Raw genomic sequence first — 27,768 nt, 5'->3', positions numbered from 1 at the left:
CCGGTCGCTCTGTTCCCAAGGAAGTTGAACTGGTTGATTGGGGCGATAGCCTTTATTTTCGCAACGTTGCATTCCATCCTTTGTTTGTATTGTGTTAAAGGTCGACCTAAGGGTTAAAGGCTGTCATCGTGCTTTAAGTTTTAAATGATGCATTTTAAAATATTATGATTTTTAGATTTTAAATCTATTGATACTGTCTTGTCATCTAATCATCAGTCAAGTAAAGTATGAGTTACAAAACGTTTTTTAAAAGCTGATTTATTAAAACAATAGTGCATTACATTAACTGTATCGGGGTAGTTAAATTCATCAGACAGTTTATCCATATTTATCTAAGCAAAAATAGCAAAAGAAAGTGTATACTCAGAAAATTACATTATTATTATCTGCTTGAAGTTACTTTTACAAATTTACAAAAAAGTACAATGGATGCCTTACTGATAATTATTCTGGTGTTTATTTCTTCAGTGCTTGGTGAGTATCTTCTTAAAACATTAAATAAAAAAAACATTCTTAATAGATTTGTACCGTCTGACACAATTTTCTGGATTTAATTTCGACAGGACGTTTCTACCCAAAAATGCGATAGACAAGGGTGCATTAATACATACAAACGTGAGAAAATTTAATACATTGAACAGATACGGCAAATCGAGCCAAAACTTCAATTTTTAATGAATAGGGAATCTTAGCTTATTCACTTCCAAAATGCTGATTGCCGATCGTATGAACAAAAGAATGCGATCGTCAAAACTATTTTTGGAATATAAACAAAAATAGCATCTGCAAAAACAATAAGACGTAAATAGTATACCCCTTCTACTTCTATATGCAGAAAGGGATAAGGGGTCATTTAAAGACCGTGTCTATTGTGTAATTTTGTTTATAAGTAGGAATTAAGGCTACAGTAATTAACCGGAGTATATTGTCGGAAATCCGTTTAGAACATTCAATCATGATAATAACAATGGTTTTGTCTTCAGTTGAGTCAAAATGTCAGAAATTGCCACTGATTCTTTAATGAGACTTATAGGGTCTGCATTTGACTTAAATGTCTGTTCTAGTCATCAACAATTTATAGTTTTTTATTTACACAAGTAATCAATTTAACATTTATTGTTGTTTAAACATGGACCTTTATTTTAGATGTATTAGTCGAAAAAAATATTTGGAATCTTTAAAGGTACAAAATTATGCTTTTGTATTTTGTGTTATATTTCAATTTAGCAATTATATAATAACTGGTAATTAACTGTATTTGCCTTTTATATTTGTTTTTCTCCTTAGATTCGATGAAAAAAACAATTGTTATTGTATTTGCATCTTAATTTACGTTTGCATGGTATAAATATTTCATTTTAACATTATCTGCGTTTTCTAGGTTTTGTTTTGTTTTCTATTGCGTGTTTGTTGGTCTTTTTTTTTTGTAACCCTGGCGATGTCAGTTTTTTTTTTTTACTTATGAATTTGAATGTCCCTCTGTATCTCTTTTTGTCGGTGCATTGGTAGACAAATGTAAGATTAAACGTTAAATGAGCACGCATTTTACAGGTGTCGATCCTACCTGTCCTGCGGGTTACGTTTACACAGGCTCAAGCTGTTTAAGTATTGGGTAAGTATTTTAAAATGTCGATATTGCCTAAATCTAAAATATGACTTAATACAAGGCACCACATATGAAAAGCTGTAACTGAACGAGGAGAAACAACGAATGTGGTATAATTTAGAGCAATATAAGTTTTAAAATTACATTCCACCTCCTTAAAATACTACCAATGCTTTTTTTTAAATCTTAAAACGTTAAACTGTTTAAGCTATATAAGTGCTGTATTTTCACTAGGTGTAAGCTTGACGATAAGCATCAGTCTTATAACGTTGTGATCCTATCAATTCAACTCTAAAGAAAGTTCTAATACATCATTTTAAAATTTTATCTATTTGCTCTGTTGGTAAACATTATAGAAATATAGATTCTACCACTGCATCGATGTGATACAATATTTATCCACTCGAGACAGTTAAATTTTCAAATTTAAAACGCGAGGCTGGCCGAGCGTTTTAAATATTTAAAATTTAACTGTCGAGAGTCGAGAGTGGATAAATATCGTATTACACGAGATTTGGTGGTGGAATCTGCTTCTCTAATGATTTTCAAACAATACGCAGGCAAATGTTTTCCTTCTTTTCGAATGATCTGCAAAAAGATGTGTTCTTTCTATGTGACGTCATCAGGCATGGTCGCCTTTTTTCATGCCGTCACAATAGGAAATTCAGAGGAAAGCAAGAAAATTCGACGTCATAATCGGATTTTAACCAATGAAGAACTGAGATCAAACGAACCACACGTTCATTAAATTTTTTTTATACAATGGGTGCAGAAAGGGATAAATTGACGAAGAATTAGAGAAATAAGGATATATGGTATGATTGCAATGAGACAATCACCCATCAAGAGAAAATGACAAATATGTGATCAATTACAGGTCACCGAACGTCCTTCAGTAAAGCTAATATCAAAAGGTAAGGATTACGCGTTACAAATATGAAACATGTATTAAAAAGACAGCAACTGCATTACCAGCACTGAAAAAATTAACGAAAGCATATATGGTAAACAACGAGCAACAACAACCACTTGATTTCATGTTGCCAGCTATAACCAGAGACATACACACATGAGGTGGACTTATATATGTTTATGAGCTGTGTTTTTGTCGATTATACATTTTATCCTCTTCACGTATACCTACCATTGTGTAGGTAAATCTGCTTACTCGAAAATTACCCTCTTAATCTGTTCAATGTATAGTCATTTCAAATCATTCTATGTTGTATATGGTTTTGTCGACAATACATGTTATCCCATTCATGTATACCTGCAATTTTGTAAGTAATTTCTTACTCATAACTAACCCTCATAATCTGTTCAATAATTTAATCATGTCGATTTATTCTATATTGTAAAGAAAAATAAGAACACGCAAACGGTATTCAGTTGTTTAACAATGATTTGACACAGATTGCTGTTTTCGTCATCTATACCTATCAATAGAACAGGAAACAGTTACATTGGTATGAAAAAAACATGATGCAAGATATGTTTTTATCGTATACATGATTTATCATTTATATATATTTCAGAGCCATAATTGGAATATGTATTGGAATTGTAGCGTTTATAGCGTTTATCACTGGCTTAATAATAGTCATTAAAAGTAAGTATTTCAATAGAATGAGATTTCGGTTTTCCTATATATTTTGGCGTATGCATGAAATATCGAATGTTGTTTCTTGTTATTGTAGTTGTTGAAATCCAAGAAGAGAATAGTTAATTAGTAAGTCCGACTCTAACCTTGTACTCTCTGTATAAAAACAGACTTCAAATGCATCTGTTGGTACTGATTTGGTCGCTGAGGTTCGGTAACCATCGGATGACACCATTCTATAATATAACCTGCATCACAATCTTACGAAATTGACACTTGATTGACAAACGACAAAAGAAATGTTCAAATTCAGATCTGAGCAAAATAGTTGGATCCAGAAGACAATAGTGCAAACATACACCAAACACACACACGCACAACTGATTTAAAAATTAAAACAACGTTAAAAAAAATCAAGGACGTCAATGAAAAGCTTATGGCTCCTGCAGCTACGAGCAAACATAGTATTGTAATATATAATTTCATATACTCTTAACGTATTAGTAGGACCAAGCAGCAACATATACTCTTAACCTATTAGTGGGACCAAGCAGCAACATATACTCTTAACTTATTAGTGGGACCAAGCAGCAACATACACTCTTAACTTATTAGTGGGACCAAGCAGCAACATATACTCTTAACTTATTAGTGGTACCAAGCAGCAACAAATACTCTTAACTTATTAGTGGGACCAAGCAGCAACATATACTCTTAACTTATTAGTGGGACAAGGCAGCAATATATACTCTTTACTTATTAGTGGGACCAAGCAGCAATATATACTGTTAACTTATTAGTGGGACCAAGCAGCAATATATACTGTTAAATTATAGTGGGACCAAGCAGCAATGTATACTCTTAACTTATTTGTGGGACCAAGCAGCAATATATACTGTTAACTTATTAGTGGGACCAAGCAGCAATATATACTGTTAAATTATAGTGGGACCAAGCAGCAATGTATACTCTTAACTTATTTGTGGGACCAAGCAGCAATATATACTGTTAACGTATTAGTTGGACCAAGCAGCAATATATACTGTTAACTTATTAGTGGGACCAAGCAGCACTATATACTCTTAACGTATTAGTGGTACCAAGCAGCAATATACACTCTTAACTTATTAGTGGGACCAAGCAGAATATATACTGTTAACTTATTAGTGGGGCCAAGCAGCAATATATACTCTTAACGTATTTGTGGGACCAAGCAGCAATATATACTCTTAACTTATTAGTGGGACCAAGCAGCAATATATACTGTTAACGTATTGGTGGGACCAAGCAGCAATATATACTCTTAACTTATAAGTTGGACCAAGCAGCAATAAATACTCTTAACTTATTAGTGGGACCAAGCAGCAATATATACTCTTAACTTATTAGTGGGACCAAGCAGCAATATATACTCTTAACTTATTAGTGGGACCAAGCAGCAATATATACTCTTAACTTTTTAGTGGGACCAAGCTGCAATATATACTCTTTAACTTATAAGTTGGACCAAGCAGCAATATATACTCTTAACTTATTAGTGGGACCAAGCAGCAATATATACTCTTAACTTATTAGTGGGACCAACCAGCAATATATACTCTTAACTTATTAGTGGGACCAAGCAGCAATATATACTGTTAACTTTTTAGTGGGACCAAGCTGCAATATATACTCTTTAATTTATTAGTGGGACCAAGCAGCAATATATACTCTTAACTTATTAGTGGGACCAAGCAGCAATATATACTGTTAACGTATTAGTGGGACCAAGCAGCAATATATACTCTTAACTTATAAGTTGGACCAAGCAGCAATATATACTCTTAACTTATTAGTGGGACCAAGCAGCAATATATACTCTTAACTTATTAGTGGGACCAAGCAGCAATATATACTCTTAACTTATTAGTGGGACCAAGCAGCAATATATACTCTTAACTTTTTAGTGGGACCAAGCTGCAATATATACTCTTTAACTTATTAGTGGGACCAAGCAGAATATATACTGTTAACTTATTAGTGGGGCCAAGCAGCAATATATACTCTTAACGTATTTGTGGGACCAAGCAGCAATATATACTCTTAACTTATAAGTGGGTCCACGCAGCAATATATACTGTTAACGTATTAGTGGGACCAAGCAGCAATATATACTCTTAACTTATAAGTGGGACCAAGCAGCAATATATACTCTTAACCTATTAGTGGGACCAAGCAGCAATATAAACTCTTAACTTATTAGTGGGACCAAGCAGCAATATATTATCTTAACTTTTCAGTGGGACCAAGCTGCAATATATACTCTTAACTTATTAGTGGGACCAAGCAGCAATATCTAATCTTAACTTATTAATGGGACCAAGCAGCAATATATACTGTTAACTTATTAGTGGGACCAAGCAGCAATATATACTGTTAATTTATAGTGGGACCAAGCAGCAATGTATACTCTTAACTTATTTGTGGGACCAAGCAGCAATATATACTGTTAACGTATTAGTGGGACCAAGCAGCAATACATACTGTTAACTTATTAGTGGGACCAAGCAGCACTATATACTCTTAACGTATTAGTGGTACCAAGCAGCAATATATACTCTTAACTTATTAGTGGGACCAAGCAGAATATATACTGTTAACTTATTAGTGGGGCCAAGCAGCAATATATACTCTTAACGTATTTGTGGGACCAAGCAGCAATATATACTGTTAACGTATTAGTTGGACCAAGCAGCAATATATACTGTTAACTTATAAGTTGGACCAAGCAGCAATATATACTCTTAACTTATAAGTTGGACCAAGCAGCAATATATACTCTTAACTTATTAGTGGGACCAAGCAGCAATATATACTCTTAACTTATTAGTGGGACCAAGCAGCAATATATACTCTTAACTTTTTAGTGGGACCAAGCAGCAATATATACTCTTAACTTATTAGTGGGACCAAGCAGCAATATATAATCTTAACTTATTAGTGGGACCAAGCAGCAATATATACTCTTAACTTATTAGTGGGACCAAGCAGCAATATATACTGTTAATTTATAGTGGGACCAAGCAGCAATATATACTGTTAAGTTATTAGTAAGACCAAGCAGCAATATATACTGTTAACGTATTAGTGGGACCAAGCAGCAATATATACTGTTAACTTATTATTGGGATCAAGCAGCAATGTATACTGTTAACTTATTAGTTTGACCAAGCAGCAATATATACTGTTCACGTAACAGTGGGACCAAGCAGCAATATATACTCTTAACGTATTAGTGGTACCAAGCAGCAATATATACTCTTAACTTATTAGTGGGACCAAGCAGAATATATACTGTTAACTTATTAGTGGGGCCAAGCAGCAATATATACTCTTAACGTATTTGTGGGACCAAGCAGCAATATATACTCTTAACTTATTAGTGGGACCAAGCAGCAATATATACTGTTAACGTATTAGTTGGACCAAGCAGCAATATATACTCTTAACTTATAAGTGGGACCAAGCAGCAATATATACTCTTATCTTATTAGTGGGACCAAGCAGCAATATATACTCTTAACTTATTAGTGGGACCAAGCAGCAATATATACTCTTAACTTTTCAGTGGGACCAAGCAGCAATATATACTCTTAACTTATTTGTGGGATCAAGCAGCAATATATAATCTTAACTTATTAGTGGGACCAAGCAGCAATATATACTGTTAACTTATTAGTGGGACCAAGCAGCAATATATACTGTTAAATTATAGGGGGACCAAGCAGCAATGTATACTCTTAACTTATTTGTGGGACCAAGCAGCAATATATACTGTTAACGTATTAGTTGGACCAAGCAGCAATATATACTGTTAACTTATTAGTGGGACCAAGCAGCAATATATACTGTTAAATTATAGGGGGACCAAGCAGCAATGTATACTCTTAACTTATTTGTGGGACCAAGCAGCAATATATACTGTTAACGTATTAGTTGGACCAAGCAGCAATATATACTGTTAACTTATTAGTGGGACCAAGCAGCACTATATACTCTTAACGTATTAGTGGTACCAAGCAGCAATATACACTCTTAACTTATTAGTGGGACCAAGCAGCAATGTATACTCTTAACTTATTTGTGGGACCAAGCAGCAATATATACTGTTAACGTATTAGTTGGACCAAGCAGCAATATATACTGTTAACTTATTAGTGGGACCAAGCAGCACTATATACTCTTAACGTATTAGTGGTACCAAGCAGCAATATACACTCTTAACTTATTAGTGGGACCAAGCAGAATATATACTGTTAACTTATTAGTGGGGCCAAGCAGCAATATATACTCTTAACGTATTTGTGGGACCAAGCAGCAATATATACTCTTAACTTATTAGTGGGACCAAGCAGCAATATATACTGTTAACGTATTAGTTGGACCAAGCAGCAATATATACTCTTAACTTATAAGTTGGACCAAGCAGCAATATATACTCTTAACTTATTAGTGGGACCAAGCAGCAATATATACTCTTAACTTTGTAGTGGGACCAAGCTGCAATATATACTCTTTAACTTATTAGTGGGACCAAGCAGCAATATATAATCTTAACTTATTTGTGGGACCAAGCAGCAATATATACTCTTAACTTATTAGTGGGACCAAGCACCAATATATACTGTTAATTTATAGTGGGACCAAGCAGCAATATATACTCTTAACTTATTTGTGGGACCAAGCAGCAATATATACTCTTAACTTATTAGTGGGACCAAGCAGCAATATATACTCTTAACTTTTAAGTGGGACCAAACAGCAGTATATACTCTTAACTTATTAGTGGGACCAAGCAGAATATATACTCTTAACTTATTAGTGGGGCCAAGCAGCAATATATACTCTTAACGTATTTGTGGGACCAAGCAGCAATATATACTCTTAACTTATTAGTGGGACCAAGCAGCAATATATACTGTTAACTTATTAGTGGGACCAAGCAGCAATATATACTGTTAAATTATAGGGGGACCAAGCAGCAATGTATACTCTTAACTTATTTGTGGGACCAAGCAGCAATATATACTGTTAACGTATTAGTTGGACCAAGCAGCAATATATACTGTTAACTTATTAGTGGGACCAAGCAGCAATATATACTGTTAAATTATAGGGGGACCAAGCAGCAATGTATACTCTTAACTTATTTGTGGGACCAAGCAGCAATATATACTGTTAACGTATTAGTTGGACCAAGCAGCAATATATACTGTTAACTTATTAGTGGGACCAAGCAGCACTATATACTCTTAACGTATTAGTGGTACCAAGCAGCAATATACACTCTTAACTTATTAGTGGGACCAAGCAGCAATGTATACTCTTAACTTATTTGTGGGACCAAGCAGCAATATATACTGTTAACGTATTAGTTGGACCAAGCAGCAATATATACTGTTAACTTATTAGTGGGACCAAGCAGCACTATATACTCTTAACGTATTAGTGGTACCAAGCAGCAATATACACTCTTAACTTATTAGTGGGACCAAGCAGAATATATACTGTTAACTTATTAGTGGGGCCAAGCAGCAATATATACTCTTAACGTATTTGTGGGACCAAGCAGCAATATATACTCTTAACTTATTAGTGGGACCAAGCAGCAATATATACTGTTAACGTATTAGTTGGACCAAGCAGCAATATATACTCTTAACTTATAAGTTGGACCAAGCAGCAATATATACTCTTAACTTATTAGTGGGACCAAGCAGCAATATATACTCTTAACTTTGTAGTGGGACCAAGCTGCAATATATACTCTTTAACTTATTAGTGGGACCAAGCAGCAATATATAATCTTAACTTATTTGTGGGACCAAGCAGCAATATATACTCTTAACTTATTAGTGGGACCAAGCACCAATATATACTGTTAATTTATAGTGGGACCAAGCAGCAATATATACTCTTAACTTATTTGTGGGACCAAGCAGCAATATATACTCTTAACTTATTAGTGGGACCAAGCAGCAATATATACTCTTAACTTTTAAGTGGGACCAAACAGCAGTATATACTCTTAACTTATTAGTGGGACCAAGCAGAATATATACTCTTAACTTATTAGTGGGGCCAAGCAGCAATATATACTCTTAACGTATTTGTGGGACCAAGCAGCAATATATACTCTTAACTTATTAGTGGGACCAAGCAGCAATATATACTCTTAACTTATTAGTGGGACCAAGCAGCAATATATACTCTTAACTTTTTAGTGGGACCAAGCTGCAATATATACTCTTTAACTTATTAGTGAGACCAAGCAGCAATATATACTCTTAACTTATTAGTGGGACCAAGCAGCAATATATACTCTTAACTTTTTAGTGGGACCAAGCTGCAATATATACTCTTTAACTTATTAGTGGGACCAAGCAGCAATATATAATCTTAACTTATTTGTGGGACCAAGCAGCAATATATACTCTTAACTTATTAGTGGGACCAAGCAGCAATATATACTGTTAATTTATAGTGGGACCAAGCAGCAATATATACTCTTAACTTATTTGTGGGACCAAGCAGCAATATATACTCTTAACTTATTAGTGGGACCAAGCAGCAATATATACTCTTAACTTTTAAGTGGGACCAAACAGCAGTATATACTCTTAACTTATTAGTGGGACCAAGCAGAATATATACTGTTAACTTATTAGTGGGGCCAAGCAGCAATATATACTCTTAACGTATTTGTGGGACCAAGCAGCAATATATACTCTTAACTTATTAGTGGGACCAATCAGCAATATATACTGTTAACGTATTAGTTGGACCAAGCAGCAATATATACTCTTAACTTATAAGTTGGACCAAGCAGCAATATATACTCTTAACTTTTTAGTGGGACCAAGCAGCAATATATACTCTAAACTTATTAGTGGGACCAAGCAGCAATATATACTCTTAACTTATTAGTGGGACCAAGCAGCAATATATACTCTTAACTTTTTAGTGGGACCAAGCAGCAATATATACTCTTAACTTATTAGTGGGACCAAGCAGCAATATATAATCTTAACTTATTAGTGGGACCAAGCAGCAATATATACTCTTAACGTATTAGTGGTACCAAGCAGCAATATATACTGTTAATTTATAGTGGGACCAAGCAGCAATATATACTGTTAATTTATAGTGGGACCAAGCAGCAATGTATACTCTTAACTCTTTTGTGGGACGAAGCAGCAATATATACTGTTAACGTATTAGTGGGACCAAGCAGCACTATATACTGTTAACGTATTAGTGGGACCAAGCAGCACTATATACTCTTAACGTATTAGTGGTACCAAGCAGCAATATATACTCTTAGCTTTTTAGTGGGACCAAGCAGAATATATACTGTTAACTTATAAGGAAGGCCAAGCAGCAATATATACTCTTAACGTATTTGTGGGACCAAGCAGCAATATATACTCTTAACTTATAAGTGGGACCAAGCAGCAATATATACTCTAAACTTATTAGTGGAACCAAGCAGCAATATATACTCTTAACTTATTAGTGGGACCAAGCAGCAATATATACTCTTAACTTATTAGTGGGACCAAGCAGCAATATATACTCTTAACTTTTTAGTGGGACCAAGCAGCACTATATACTCTTAACTTATTAGTGGGACCAAGCAGCAATATATAATCTTAACTTATTAGTGGGACCAAGCAGCAATATATACTGTTAACTTATTAGTGGGACTAAGCAGCAATATATACTGTTAATTTATAGTTGGACCAAGCAGCAATATATACAGTTAAGTTATTAGTAAGACCAAGCAGCAATTTATACTGTTAACGTATTAGTGGGACCTAGCAGCAATATATACTGTTAACTTATTATTGGGATCAAGCAGCAATATATACTGTTAACTTATTAGTTGGACCAAGCAGCAATATATACTGTTCACGTATTAGTGGGACCAAGCAGCAATATATACTCTTAACGTATTAGTGGTACCAAGCAGCAATATATACTCTTAACTTATTAGTGGGACCAAGCAGAATATATACTGTTAACTTATTAGTGGGGCCAAGCAGCAATATATACTCTTAACGTATTTGTGGGACCAAGCAGCAATATATACTATTAACTTATTAGTGGGACCAAGCAGCAATATATACTGTTAACGTATTAGTTGGACCAAGCAGCAATATATACTCTTAACTTATAAGTGGGACCAAGCAGCAATATATACTCTTAACTTATTAGTGGGACCAAGCAGCAATATATACTCTTAACTTATTAGTGGGACCAAGCAGCAATATATACTCTTAACTTTTCAGTGGGACCAAGCAGCAATATATACTCTTAACTTATTAGTGGGACCAAGCAGCAATATATAATCTTAAGTTATTAGTGGGACCAAGCAGCAATATATACTGTTAACTTATTAGTGGGACCAAGCAGCAAAATATACTGTTAATTTATAGTGGGACCAAGCAGCAATGTATACTCTTAACTTATTTGTGGGACCAAGCAGCAATATATACTGTTAACGTATTAGTTGGACCAAGCAGCAATATATACTGTTAACTTATTAGTGGGACCAAGCAGCACTATATACTCTTAACGTATAAGTGGTACCAAGCAGCAATATACACTCTTAACTTATTAGTGGGACCAAGCAGAGTATATACTGTTAACGTATTAGTGGGGCCAAGCAGCAATATATACTCTTAACGTATTTGTGGGACCAAGCAGCAATATATACTCTTAACTTATTAGTGGGACCAAGCAGCACTATATACTGTTAACGTATTAGTTGGACCAAGCAGCAATATATACTCTTAACTTATTAGTGGGACCAAGCAGCAATATATACTCTTAACTTATTAGTGGGACCAAGCAGCAATATATACTCTTAACTTTTTTGTGGGACCAAGCAGCAATATATACTCTTAACTTATTAGTGGGACCAAGCAGCAATATATCCTCTTAACTTTTTAGTGGGACCAAGCGGCAATATATACTCTTAACTTATTAGTGGGACCAAGCAGCAATATATAATCTTAACTTATTAGTGGGACCAAGCAGCAATATATACTCTTAACTTATTAGTGGGACCAAGCAACAATATATACTGTTAATTTATAGTGGGACCAAGCAGCAATATATACTCTTAACTTATTTGTGGGACCAAGCAGCAATATATACTCTTAACTTATTAGTGGGACCAAGCAGCAATATATCCTCTTAACTTTTTAGTGGGACCAAGCGGCAATATATACTCTTAACTTATTAGTGGGACCAAGCAGCAATATATAATCTTAACTTATTAGTGGGACCAAGCAGCAATATATACTCTTAACTTATTAGTGGGACCAAGCAACAATATATACTGTTAATTTATAGTGGGACCAAGCAGCAATATATACTCTTAACTTATTTGTGGGACCAAGCAGCAATATATACTCTTAACTTATTAGTGGGACCAAGCAGCAATATATACTCTTAACTTTTTAGTGGGACCAAACAGCAATGTATACTCTTAACTTATTAGTGGGACCAAGCAGAATATATACTCTTAACTTATTAGTGGGGCCAAGCAGCAATATATACTCTTAACGTATTTGTGGGACCAAGCAGCAATATATACTCTTAACTTATTAGTGGGACCAAGCAGCAATATATACTGTTAACGTATTAGTTGGACCAAGCAGCAATATATACTCTTAACTTATAAGTTGGACCAAGCAGCAATATATACTCTTAACGTATTAGTGGTACCAAGCAGCAATATATACTCTTAACGTATTAGTGGGACCAAGCAGAATATATACTCTTAACTTATTAGTGGGACCAAGCAGAATATATACTGTTAACTTATTAGTGGGGCCAAGCAGCAATATATACTCTTAACGTATTTGTGGGACCAAGCAGCAATATATACTATTAACTTATTAGTGGGACCAAGCAGCAATATATACTGTTAACGTATTAGTTGGACCAAGCAGCAATATATACTCTTAACTTATGAGTGGGACCAAGCTGCAATATATACTCTTAACTTATTAGTGGGACCAAGCAGCAATATATACTCTTAACTTATTAGTGGGACCAAGCAGCAATATATACTCTTAACTTTTCAGTGGGACCAAGCAGCAATATATACTCTTAACTTATTAGTGGGACCAAGCAGCAATATATAATCTTAAGTTATTAGTGGGACCAAGCAGCAATATATACTGTTAACTTATTAGTGGGACCAAGCAGCAATATATACTGTTAATTTATAGTGGGACCAAGCAGCAATGTATACTCTTAACTTATTTGTGGGACCAAGCAGCAATATATACTGTTAACGTATTAGTTGGACCAAGCAGCAATATATACTGTTAACTTATTAGTGGGACCAAGCAGCACTATATACTCTTAACGTATAAGTGGTACCAAGCAGCAATATACACTCTTAACTTATTAGTGGGACCAAGCAGAATATATACTGTTAACGTATTAGTGGGGCCAAGCAGCAATATATACTCTTAACGTATTTGTGGGACCAAGCAGCAATATATACTCTTAACTTATTAGTGGGACCAAGCAGCAATATATACTCTTAACGTATTAGTTGGACCAAGCAGCAATATATACTCTTAACTTATTAGTGGGACCAAGCAGCAATATATACTCTTAACTTCTTAGTGGGACCAAGCAGCAATATATACTCTTAACTTTTTAGTGGGACCAAGCAGCAATATATACTCTTAACTTATTAGTGGGACCAAGCAGCAATATATCCTCTTAACTTTTTAGTGGGACCAAGCGGCAATATATACTCCTAACTTATTAGTGGGACCAAGCAGCAATATATAATCTTAACTTATTTGTGGGACCAAGCAGCAATATATACTCTTAACTTATTAGTGGGACCAAGCAACAATATATACTGTTAATTTATAGTGGGACCAAGCAGCAATTTATACTCTTAACTTATTTGTGGGACCAAGCAGCAATATATACTCTTAACTTATTAGTGGGACCAAGCAGCAATATATACTCTTAACTTTTAAGTGGGACCAAACAGCAATGTATACTCTTAACTTATTAGTGGGACCAAGCAGAATATATACTCTTAACTTATTAGTGGGGCCAAGCAGCAATATATACTCTTAACGTATTTGTGGGACCAAGCAGCAATATATACTCTTAACTTATTAGTGGGACCAAGCAGCAATATATACTGTTAACGTATTAGTTGGACCAAGCAGCAATATATACTCTTAACTTATAAGTTGGACCAAGCAGCAATATATACTCTTAACTTATTAGTGGGACCAAGCAGCAATATATACTCTTAACTTATTAGTGGGACCAAGCAGCAATATATACTCTTAACTTATTAGTGGGACCAAGCAGCAATATATAATCTTAACTTATTAGTGGGACCATGCAGCAATATATACTCTTAACTTATTAGTGGGAACAAGCAGCAATATATACTGTTAATTTATTAGTTGGACCAAGCAGCAATATATACTCTTAACTTATTTGTGGGACCAAGCAGCAATATATACTATTAAAATATTAGTGGAACCAAGCAGCAATATATACTGTTAACTTATTAGTGGGACCAAGCAGCAACATATACTCTTAACTTATTAGTGTAACCAAGCAGCAAGATATACTGTTAATTTATTAGTGGGACCAAGCAGCAATATATACTCTTAAGTTATTTGTGGGACCAAGCAGCAATATATACTCTTAACTTATTTGTGGGACCAAGCAGCAATATATACTATTAAAGTATTAGTGGGACCAAGCAGCAATATATACTGTTAACTTATTAGTGGGACCAAGCAGCAACATATACTCTTAACTTATTAGTGTAACCAAGCAGCAATATATACTGTTAATTTATTAGTGGGACCAAGCAGCAATATATACTCCTAACTTATTTGTGGGACCAAGCAGCAATATATACTGTTAACTTATTAGTGGGACGAAGCAGCAATAACTGTTATAACCTGCATTACAGATAGACAAACACAAATAACTTGAATATTCAAAAAAGCATACAAATAGATATGAAAAAGACGCCAAAACATAATTTTTGTATTGAAAGTGATCATGGTGATAGTACATATAGGATAGTAAATCATTATTTCATATACACTTTCCTGATAAAATGTTATGTTGAATAGAGGCCAAACATTTGAACTCAAACCTTGCAACATGCACACATAGACCCCTCAAAGAATTGTTGCAAAATTGTTTAAACGTGCAGACTGTGACACTCTTTCCAAATACAAGGTTCTGTCTGCATTCCGATCAGACGGGCTGTGTATTGATACATTTCGCACAACCAACTGGATGCTACATTTTGGCAAGTGTCTTACTGCCTGTCGGGAGAAATCAAAGTGCTGATATTTCTTTACTATCAACAGGATGAAAACTAACTATAACACGTATAATAGATAATGCGTAAATTTGTATGACAAAAAAATGTTCACTATTATGAAAAGCCTAGTCACGATTCTACAATAACTCGTAACTAGTCTTTTTACTCTTGTCCAAATATACCTGGATAATTACAACTGAAGGATACATGTATATATTTAGAACTCACATCCATGGCGGGTTCCAGATCTATGGCAGATTCCCAATCTATGGTAAATATGACGTCTTGCCATTCCAAATCTATGGCAGATTTTTTAAATGCAAATCTATGGGAAATTTTGTAGTGACCTAATCTGTGGCGGAATTTCTAGTTTCCAAATCTATACCATGATATAAATGCGGCACCCGTAGTAATGTCCAAAGGTAACGAAAAGCCTTTAGTAATTATTAGTCAGTATTCGAAAAACGGATTAGGAATACGTCAACGGGAGCATATTCATAACCATCTGTGAATTGGACCTTCCATAAATAAAGGCAACAGTAGTATACCGCTGTTCGAAATCCATAAATCGATTGAGAAAAAAACAAATCCGGGTAACAAACTAAAACTGAGGGAAACACATCAAATATACGAGGAGAACTACGACATAACAGAAACACAACAATAAAATGTAACACACACAGAAAAAAACTATAATATAACAATGGCCATATTCCTGACTTGGTACAGGACATTTTAAGAAAAAAATGGTGGGTTGAACCTGGTTTTGTGGCTAGCCAAACCTCCCGCTTTTATGGCAATGTTAAATATAACATTAAAATGACAACAATACATGACAGGACTACAATACAAATAAATGGCAGAACATATAGGACAACGGTCAACCAGATTGTGATGGCGACCATAATATTTCCTAAGTGAGGAAGTGATATATACTGAAACAAAGTTTAGAAGTGAAATGATGTGCCCCGGGAGGATAAGCATTCCCTACTCTGTACACGGTACTTGTTTTACCCAGTCATTTAACCAACTAGTCAAAATGAAGTCTATTAACAAACCAAAATGCAGTTTGAATAAAGAATTGAACAATTTGCCTTTTTATATAATATTTATTTTGGTTTTAATAAATCTTTTTTAACTGATAACATTTAAGTCAAAGTGGTATCCTGTGATTTCATCCCTCACTTTATGTACTTTGCAAGCCGTAGATGCTAAACTATTAACTATATAATTTCTTTCCTGAAATATTCGCTTCTAAAAATAGTGTTGCCTTTATTCATCGCGGTATTAGGACGGTACAGCATATGATGTCTCTCCTCTGGTTAAAATGCCACATCTTCCTGTAAACCGTCAAGAGGGGAAACGGAAAGTGTTTCTCTAGCTTTGTATTTGTTTGTTAAACTCTGTGAGTCCCGGGTAATATGACGTTATTTAAATTGTGACGCTATAGTTTACTCTTCCATGGACAATTACGCAATTTCAAAATCTACAAAAGATTTGGAGAAAACTTAAAACTGCCATAGATTTATGATTTGTATGGTATTTGTGACGTCATATTTGCCATTGATTTGAAATCTTCCATAGATCTGGAACCTACCATAGATTTGAGTCCTACATATATAATAAAGAAAAGCTGTGATTGATCGATTAATTGTTGTTAATATAGTGACCCCTAGCAAGTTATTCATGCAAAATTAAGCCAGGACAATATCAACAATAAATCCAATGAAAAAAACCTTGACAGCAACCTATGTAAATAACCTGTACGTTATCGATTATATTAGGCTGATGCAAATGACAAATTCATTTTTTTACAGAAAAGTACTTTAACTAGAAGATAGAAATGAATAGCGTGAACTGCCAACTTATGGACAACAACTTGAATATCGGCAACAACTGTATACACCTGATTGAGTTTTCGCAAACAAACATTGATGAGTCATTTATCTGCAGTTAACATTAGAGCTGTTATTTGTTTTATTATTATTTTTTTTTTAATTCATAATAGACATGCCTATGGTTCGGAGTGTTTGCATTCCTTTTGTATTTTATGTTTTCAGAGTTTTAAATTGAATTAACAAAACAAATGATATAATAAATCACTTCTATTACAAATCATCTTGTTAATTTACACTGATGAATAAATTAAAAACGAAATCCAAACTTTACTTGTAGTTTCTTGATAAGGAAAAAAGTAAAATCACAAAAATACTAAACTCCGAGGAAAATTCAAAACGGAAAGTCCCTAATCAAATGGCAAAATCAAATGATAAAATCAAACGAATGGACATCAACTGTCATATTCCTGACTTGGTACAGGCATTTTCAAATGTAGAAAATGGTAGATTGAACCTAGTTTTATAGCGCTAAACCTCTCACTTGTATGACAGTCGCGTCAAATTCCATTATATTTACAACGATGCGTGAACAAAACAGATATAATAGGTAACATTGTCAAAATATGGGTAAGTCATCACTGTGTCACAATCTCAAAACAAACAAACATTTAACAAAGAAGCACAAAAAGCATCTAGCAAATTTAACAACAACATTCATTGCTTACTTATATATGTATTATAAATCAACCCATAAAAGATTGAAATATTTAAAGTCCTGTGACTGCAATCACATCTACTCTTAGTGTAGAGTCGCGTGTTTGACGCCAGAAAATGTAAACGTCACACAGGAAAAAATATAAAATAATTTTGTCGTTCAAAGTATTTTCAAAGTTATAATTTCACATGGGGTATGGTGGTATACAGGGTTGAAAAATCAAAAGTTTTTGTTAAAACTAATTTCAGAAAAAGTCCTAGATTTAAAATTATCCAGAAGTTCTTTAGAATTTTTAAGAATCCACATATGGTTAATACCACTACGCGAGTAAAATAATTTTGTCGTTTAAAGTATTTTCAAAATTATAATAGAACAATAACTTAATGGTATTATAATAGAACAATTACAAAATGGTGGGATCTTTAAAAGTACAGAGCCACGTCATAAGTACCAAAGAAACACATAAAGTCACACGTACAAAACACACCAGCAAAAATGAAAGATAATACAAACACATTGACGGGATGTATAAGTACCGAGCCACGTCAATTAATATATTAAAATATTGAACTTCAGATTACCTTCAATTAACATAGAATATGCATTGAATATTGTATAAGCAAAACAAAAACTTTGACTTTTTATATGTGATGAGTTAAAGGAGGGTTAAAAGGTTCATAAGAACCCGGAAGTGTCATTCTTGATATATTATAGTTATAATTTTGTCTTGTGTTTGGCCTACTTCTGCTGGGTTGTTGTTTCTTTGGAACTGTTCCTACTCTGGGGTTTCTTCTCTTTGGATATATGACTCTGCTAACATTTCCAGTTTTGTCTGGAATTAATGTAACCATATATATCAATAGTGAGTTTTTTAAATACTTAGACTTCTGTTTTAGTAGTAATATTAATAAATGTTAGAGTATGTTAATATGTGGCGGAACATTTTTCTACAACTTTGACATAATTTTAAAAACAATTTTAACAAACTGAATAAAAAATCAATTAAACTTTTCTTCTCAAAAAAAAGTTGAGTAGTTTTATCTCACAAGAGTTGACTGCATCAAATTTTAATTCCAATTCATAGTTTTATCGCCTAGCATTCAACTATCAAAACTAAAGTCTAAAAATTAAGTTTTGCATTTGCAGTTTATGCTCCATACGTATGGAAATTTGAAATATATTTTACTCCAAAATACTGCCTGCCAGATATTAGATAACAACTGATAAACAGCCTGATCGTAACTTCAAATGGGGTCTTTTGTTTTTGTATGATAAGTTGTTAGGCGTGTTTTTGAAATGCGCATTTGGTGCAGAAAAATTGGTACCGTTAATGTTATTACTACCACTGGGTCGATTACTCTGTTGATGGACTTTTAGTCCCCAAGGGTATCACCAGCCCAGTAGCCAGTACTTCTGCATTTCTGAATTGGCATTTAAATACGGTTTTTTGTGTTATTGAAATTTGCTGTTACAAAATTTTGAAATTATTTGAAATAGAGAAATATATCTCATGCAAAACTCTGTTTCCTTGCCCAAATTTGGCTTTACTTTTTTTGTCCTTTTTGATTCATAAAAAGATCTTCATGTTTTTGATAAGCTTTTGATTTTCAATTATGTTGGCCTCCATCATCACTGAAGAGACATCTATTGTCGAAAAGCGCATCTATACAGAAACTTTGGTTGGGAACAATATTTTATCTATCATTAAAGACAATGTTTTAACTTAAGTCCTTAAATATTTTCATCAACAAATGTAGTAAGTATGAACGTATAAGAAATTGAAATCATAGATTTCAGGATCGAAGTCAACAGTACATGCGTCAAAAAACGAAAAGGTTATGTCTATTTTGTCAGATGGAACGGATGGTTTCACCAGCAAGATCAACAAATAATTCAGGTCAGTTGAACGTGCAAGTGGTAAAACGAATATAAATTAAATTAAAATAAATTAAAACATAACAATTTTTTCTATTCAGTTAAGAACATCTATGGTCTTATAGCTGCTTACATCCACGTCATTTGATCTCTGTGTTGGATAGTTGTCTCAATTGTAATTATCTCCCTTGTTTTTTTTAAAATTATGCACGTAACACGTAATAACGCCTTATACAGGAATTTTAACATGTGCTCTTTTTGTACTCACATCTCATAAGTTGAATGAATATTTGAAGTATTAAGTGAAACTTACGTTTTACAACCGCTGAGACACAACATATTGCTACTACCAGAAATATACCTCCAACAATGCCACCAGCAATGGCCCTAGTTAAATATATTGTTGAAATTAAATAAAAGGAATAAACATTTATAATCAAATACAGCAATGCTTAAGTCAAATAACATTAACGGTACCAATTTTTCTGCACCAGATGCGCATTTCGACAATAAATGTCTCTTCAGTGATGCTCGAGGCCAAAATGTTTGAAAATCCAAAGCTTATTAAAAAGATGAAGAGCTATAATCCAAAAAGGTACAAAAAGTATAAGGAATTAGATCTTTCCATGAGGGAGATACTTTCCTTAATTTATAATAATTTCTAACATTTTGTAAATGCAAATTTTAATAACAAATAAATCCGTATTTTCATGCCAGTACTGTCTAAAGTTACAGTGCCCAATTTGCATCTATTTTGCATAAAAAGTGAAGGATACCTTATATGTTTTTATACAGATTCTTTGGTCATTTGGTCTCTTGTGGAGAGTTGTACCATTGGCAATCATACCACATCTTATTTTTATAAACAATTCGTATGTTATGATTTATTATTATGCGCGTCTTTTCAGCATAGTTACATATTCTTAAAGATATACAAAACATTCACATTATATATATCAGTCTCCAGTGAACAAAGTAAAGTTAACGGCAACGTTGCATACGACGTCTAAAAATGTCGACTTTTAAACATGAAATTGAATATGTGTCAAAATATTGGGGAGAAAAAAACATCAAGTATTCGATTTTTACGAATTGATACATTGAGCTTTCCTGGTGAAAAAAAAAACGCTTCGGACGCATGAAATTTATAACGTGTTGTTTTTATTTTTTACAGCACTGGGTCGATTCCTCTGCTGTTGGACTATCAGTCCCCGGGGGTATCATCAGCTCAGCAGTCAGTACTACGATACTGACGTAAGTTATAAGAAACCTTTCAAAAATTGTCCGTTTATAAATTTTGAACTAGTTTCAACTCCATCAGGCAAAGTTGACCTTCGATGGATTTTCCTATTTTTTATTTTGTGGTCGTAGTTCTTAGCTCTTCAACTGTTGCGGTTTTTATACTTGGCTTTCACGTATTTGGCATTGGGTATTCCTGCTGAATTCAATTAAAAAAAACGCTTCGGACGCATGAAATTTATAACGAGTTGTTTTCATTTTTTACGGAAGTGTAGTAAAGCAAAGTATAGACTTGTTTTCATATTACCGACTCGGGAGTGTATAAATTTTCGACTGTCTCTTTTGAACTGTGCTAATATGTAAAAACAAGAAAAATATTCGCAGAAGTTAACTTACCCTCCTGATGGTGAAGAGCTGTAACTGTAACTATAACTCGAACTGCCACTATAACTGGAACTGTACCTGGGAATGAACAAGTAACTGTTACAACTTGATGTACCTGTACAACGGTAGTTCGTAGGACAACACCATTCATACCCAGTACAATGAAAGTAACCACCAGGGCAACCTCCTACAAAGATATAATTACTACTTTAGTTCGTTAACGGATTAAGAATACATCATATCTTATGAAGGGCATCAAGAATTAAAACAAAGTACTGCTGATGTGAACATATATTATAGGTCTTTTTTAAATCGATAAAAGTGCAATAACGCGATCATGTATATAGGAAGTTCCAATCTCTTTCTGTTTTTCCATCAAAACAATTACGTCTTATCGTTCTTCAATTATAATCTTATATATAAAAATAATGTGATGTGGTATGATTGTCAATGAGACAACTATCCACCAGATTTAAAATGAAGCGGTAGTAAGCATTTATAGGCCATCATACGACTTTAAACAATGAGAAAAACCCATACCGTATAATCGGTCTGTTGTTTAACGTGCGTAAAAATATAAAAAGTATTTAATCGTAGCTGATGGAGAGGTATGAAACAGTCATAGGCGGATAAAGGATTTTTAAATGACAACAAGGTATTTGCATGAAACTCGGAAATAATCAACGAGCGAAGCGAACACAAATAATTTTATGCAAGAAAGTTATATTTTTTTCTGACCCCGGTATATATTTTGGAAAATATAATTCCCGGCCCACATTGAAACAGGGACTAACGAGTCTCTTCCCTCCCTGCATCCGTAACTACTGGTAGAAGCTTTCCGCCACTTTTCGGTTGAAAAATTTAATTCAAGTAACTATCTTTCAAAGTGCTTTGCTGCTTAACTTGTCAAAGCTATTCATTCGTTACATTCATTAAGTTCGTCCTTTATAAAGCAACACATGTTTGGTGCAGTATATTTTGAAAAACCCCTTTTATTTGTTTAAAAACCATTTTAAAAGAGAGACGACAGATCCCAGAGGGACAATCAAGCTCAAAAGAACACATGGATCGATTTGAAACAAACAGATCAATGTAACTCAAAGGAACATCGGATAAATATGAAAATAATAGACTAAGGCGTGTCAAAAGAACTCGTGGATTGATATGAAACAAATAGATCAAGCTAATTCAAAGGAACACACGGATAAATATGAAAATAATAGATCAAGGTAAACCAAAGGATCACGCAGATAGATATGAAACAAATAGATCAAGGTAATCTAATGGAACACACGGATAGATATGAAAAAAATAGATCAAGGCAATTCAATGGAACACACGGATAGATATGAAACAAATAGATCAAGGTAACTGAAAGGAACACACGGATGAATATGAAAATAATAGATCGGGGTACCTCAAAGGAACACACGGATAAATATGAAAATAATAGATTATGGTAAACCAAAGGATCACGCAGATAGATATGAAACAAATAGATCAAGGCAATTCAATGGAACACACGGATAGATATGAAACAAATAGATCAAGGTAACTCAAAGAAACACACGGATAAATATGAAAATAATAGATCGGGGTACCTAAAAGGAACACACGGATAAATATGAAAATAATAGATCAAGGTAAACCAAAGGATCACGCAGATAGATATGAATCAAATAGATCAAGGTAATTCAATGGAACACACGGATAGATATGAAACAAATAGATCAAGGTAACTCAAAGGAACACACGGATAAATATAAAAATAATAGATCGGGGTACCTCAAAGGAACACACGAATAAATATGAAATTAATAGATCAAGGTAAACCAAAGGATCACATTGATAGATATATACAAATAGAGCAAGGTCATTCAATGGAACACACGGATAGATATGAGACAAATAGATCAAGGTAACTCAAAGGAACACACGGATAAATATGAAAATAAAAGATCGGGGTACCGCAAAGGAACACACGGATAGATATTAAAATAATAGATCAAGATAAACCAAAGGATCATGCAGATATATATGAAACAAATAGATCAATGTAATTCAATGGAACACACGGATAGATATAAAACAAATAGATCAAGGTAATTCAAAGGAACACACGGATAAATATGAAAATAATAGATCGGGGTACCTCAAAGGAACACACGGATACATATGAAACAAATAGATCAAAGTAAACCAAAGGATCACGCAGATAGATATAAAACAAATAGATCAAGTTAATTTAATGGAACACACGGATAGATATGAAACAAATAGATCAAGATAACTCATAGGAACACACGGATAAATATGAAAATAATAGATCGGGGTACCTCAAAGGAACACACGGATACATATGAAACAAATAGATCAAAGTAAACCGTGGGATCACGCAGATAGATATAAAACAAATAGATCAAGGTAATTTAATGGAACACACGGATAGATATGAAACAAATAGATCAAGATAACTCATAGGAACACACGGATAAATATGAAAATAATAAATCGGGGTACCTCAAAGGAACACACGGATAAATATGAAAATAATAGATTAAGGTAAACCAAAGGATCACGCAGATAGATATGAAACAAACAGATCAAGGTAATTCAATGGAACACACGGATAGATATGAAACAAATAGATCAAGGTAACTCAAAGAAACACACGGATAAATATGAAAATAATAGATCGGGGTACCTAAAAGGAACACACGGATAAATATGAAAATAATAGATCAAGGTAAACCAAAGGATCACGCAGATAGATATGAAACAAATAGATCAAGGTAATTCAATGGAACACACGGATAGATATGAAACAAATAGATCAAGGTAACTCAAAGGAACACACGGATAAATATGAAAAAAATAGATCGGGGTACTTCAAAGGAACACACGAATAAATAGGAAATTAATAGATCAAGGTAAACCAAAGGATCACGCAGATAGATATATACAAATAGAGCAAGGTCATTCAATGGAACACACGGATAGATATGAAACAAATAGATCAAGGTAACTCAAAGGAACACACGGATAAATATGAAAATAATAGATCGGGGTACCTCAAAGGAACACACGGATAGATATTAAAATAATAGATCAAGATAAACCAAAGGATCATGCAGATATATATGAAATAATTGATCAATGTAATTCAATGGAACACACGGATAGATATAAAACAAATAGATCAAGGTAACTCAAAGGAACACACGGATAAATATGAAAATAATAGATCGGGATACCTCAAAGGAACACACGGATACATATGAAACAAATAGATCAAAGTAAACCAAAGGATCACGCAGATAGATATAAAACAAATAGATCAAGGTAATTTAATGGAACACACAGATAGATATGAAACAAATAGATCAAGATAACTCATAGGAACACACGGATAAATATGAAAATAATAGATCGGGGTACCTCAAAGGAACACACGGATAGATATAAAACAAATGGATCAAGGTAACACAAAGGATCACACGGATAAATATGAAAATAATAGATCGAGGTACCTCAAAGAAACACACGGATAGATATGAAACAAATAGATCAAGGTTACTCAAAGGGACACACGGATACATATGAAACAAATAGATCAAAGTAAACCAAAGGATCACGCAGATAGATATAAAACAAATAGATCAAGGTAATTTAATGGAACACACAGATAGATATGAAACAAATAGATCAAGATAACTCATAGGAACACACGGATAAATATGAAAATAATAGATCGGGGTACCTCAAAGGAACACACGGATAGATATAAAACAAATGGATCAAGGTAACACAAAGGATCACACGGATAAATATGAAAATAATAGATCGAGGTACCTCAAAGAAACACACGGATAGATATGAAACAAATAGATCAAGGTTACTCAAAGGGACACACGGATAGATATGAAACAAATAGGTCAAGGTAATTCAAAGGAACAAACGAATGTATGTGAAACAAATAGATCAAGGTAAACCAAAGGAACATGTGGATAGAAAGGAAAAAAATAGATCAAGGTAACTCAAAGGGAAACACTGATAGATATGAAACAAATTAATCGAGGTTATTCAAAGGAACACACGGATAGATATGAAACAAATAGATCAAGGTAACTCAAAGGAACACACGGATAAATAGGAAAAAATAGGTCAAGGTAAATCAAGAGAACACGCGGATAGATAGGAAACAAATAGATGAAGTTAACTCAAAGGAGCACACTGATAGATATGAAACAAATAGATCAAAGTAACTCAAAGGAACAAACGACTAGATATGAATATATGAACCAAATAGATCAAGATAATTCAAAGGAACACACGGATAGATATGAACCAAATAGTTCAAGGTATTTCAAAGGAATACACGGATAGATATGGAACAATGCTTTAAGCAGAGAACATTTAAAACTTAGGACAGGCAAACATATCTAATATTGGAGGGAAAAATGAGTGAAACCGGCGTTTTTACTGTAATGGATTAGACACACTGTGTCATATGTATTTCTGCATCTGACTGATTCATTCTAGGGAATTTATTATGTACAACTTTATATCATTCTGAGGAATTTATTTTGTACAACTTTATATCATTCTGAGGAATTTATTTTGTACTTATTTATATCATTCTTAGACATCGATTTTGTACAACTTTATATCATTCTGAGGAATGTATTTTGTACAACTTTATATCATTCTGAGGAATTTATTTTGTACAATTTTATATCATTCTGAGGAATTTTTTTTGTACAACTTTATATCATTCTAAGGAATTCATTTTGTACAACTTTATATCATTCAAGAGAATTTATTTTGTACAACTTTATATCATTGTTAGACATCGATTATGCACAACTTTATATCATTCTGAGGAATTTATTTTGTACAACTTTATATCATTCTAAGGAATTTATTTTGTACAACTTTATATCATGCTAAGGAATTTATTTTGTACAACTTTATATCATTCTAAGGAATTTATTTTGTACAACGTTATATCATTCTTAAGAATTTATTTTGTACAACTTTATATCATTCTAAGGAATTTATTTTGTACAACTTTATATCGTTCTAAGGAATTTCTTTTGTACAACGTTATATCATTCTTAAGAATTTATTTTGTACAACTTTATATCATTCTGAGGAATTTATTTTATACATCTTTATATCATTCTAAGGAATTTATTTTGTACAACTTTATATCAGTTTAAGGATTTCATTTTGTACAACTTTATATCATTCTTAGACATCGATTTTGTACAACTTTATATCATTCTGAGGAATGTATTTTGTACAACTTTATATCATTCTGAGGAATTTTTTTTGTACAACTTTATATCATTCTAGGGATTTTTTTTTGTACAACTTTATATCATTCTAAGGAATTAATTTTGTACAACTGTTTATCATTCTAGGGAATTTATTATGTACAACTTTATATCATTCTGAGGAATTTATTTTGTACAACTTTATATCATTCTGAGGAATTTATTTTGTACAACTTTATATCATTCTGAAGAATCTATTTTGTACAACGTTTATAATACTGAGGAATTTGTTTCGTACAACTTTATATCATTCTTAGGGATTTATTTTGTACAACTTTATATCACTCTGAGGAATTTATTATGAACAACTTTTTATCATTCTTGGGAATTTATTTTGTACAAGTTTATAGCATTCTAGGGACTTTTTTTTACCAATTTATATCATTCTAGGGAATTTATTTTGTAAAACTTTATATCATTCTGAGGAATTTATTTTGTTCAACTTTATATCATTCTATGGAATTTATTTTGTACAACTTTATATCATTCTGAGGATTTTTTTTTTTACAACTATATATCAATCTAGGGAATTTTTTTTGTACAAATTTATATCATTCTAAGGAATTAATTTTGTACAACTTTTTATCATTCTAGGGAATTTATTATGTACAACTTTATATCATTCTGAGGAATTTATTTTGTACAACTTTATATCATTCTGAGGAATTTATTTTGTACAACTTTATATCGTTCTAAGGAATTTATTTTGTACAACTTTATATCATTCTAGGGAATTTATTTTGCACAACTTTATATCATTCTAAGGAATTTATTTGGTACAACTTTA

The 27,768-nt window shown here is 33.2% G+C and overlaps 1 protein-coding gene and 1 long non-coding RNA gene across 2 annotated transcripts in view; both read left to right on the top strand.

The window, feature by feature from the left end:
- Positions 1–27,768, top strand: part of LOC127737308 (uncharacterized) — a 160,941-nt gene that overhangs the window by 19,229 nt on the left and 113,944 nt on the right. The window lies entirely within an intron of this gene.
- On the top strand, positions 246–17,759 carry LOC127737315 (uncharacterized). The gene is made up of 4 exons (XR_007999386.1): positions 246–474; positions 1,552–1,612; positions 3,142–3,215; positions 17,409–17,759. It is a non-coding gene; the product is annotated as an uncharacterized LOC127737315 (long non-coding RNA).

This window comes from Mytilus californianus, unplaced genomic scaffold, assembly GCF_021869535.1.
Source record: "Mytilus californianus isolate M0D057914Y unplaced genomic scaffold, xbMytCali1.0.p SCAF_4, whole genome shotgun sequence".
Classification (NCBI taxonomy): Eukaryota; Metazoa; Mollusca; class Bivalvia; order Mytilida; family Mytilidae; genus Mytilus; species Mytilus californianus.
The sequence above is the reverse complement of the archived record's forward strand: the minus strand, read 5'-3'. Positions and strand labels throughout refer to the sequence as shown.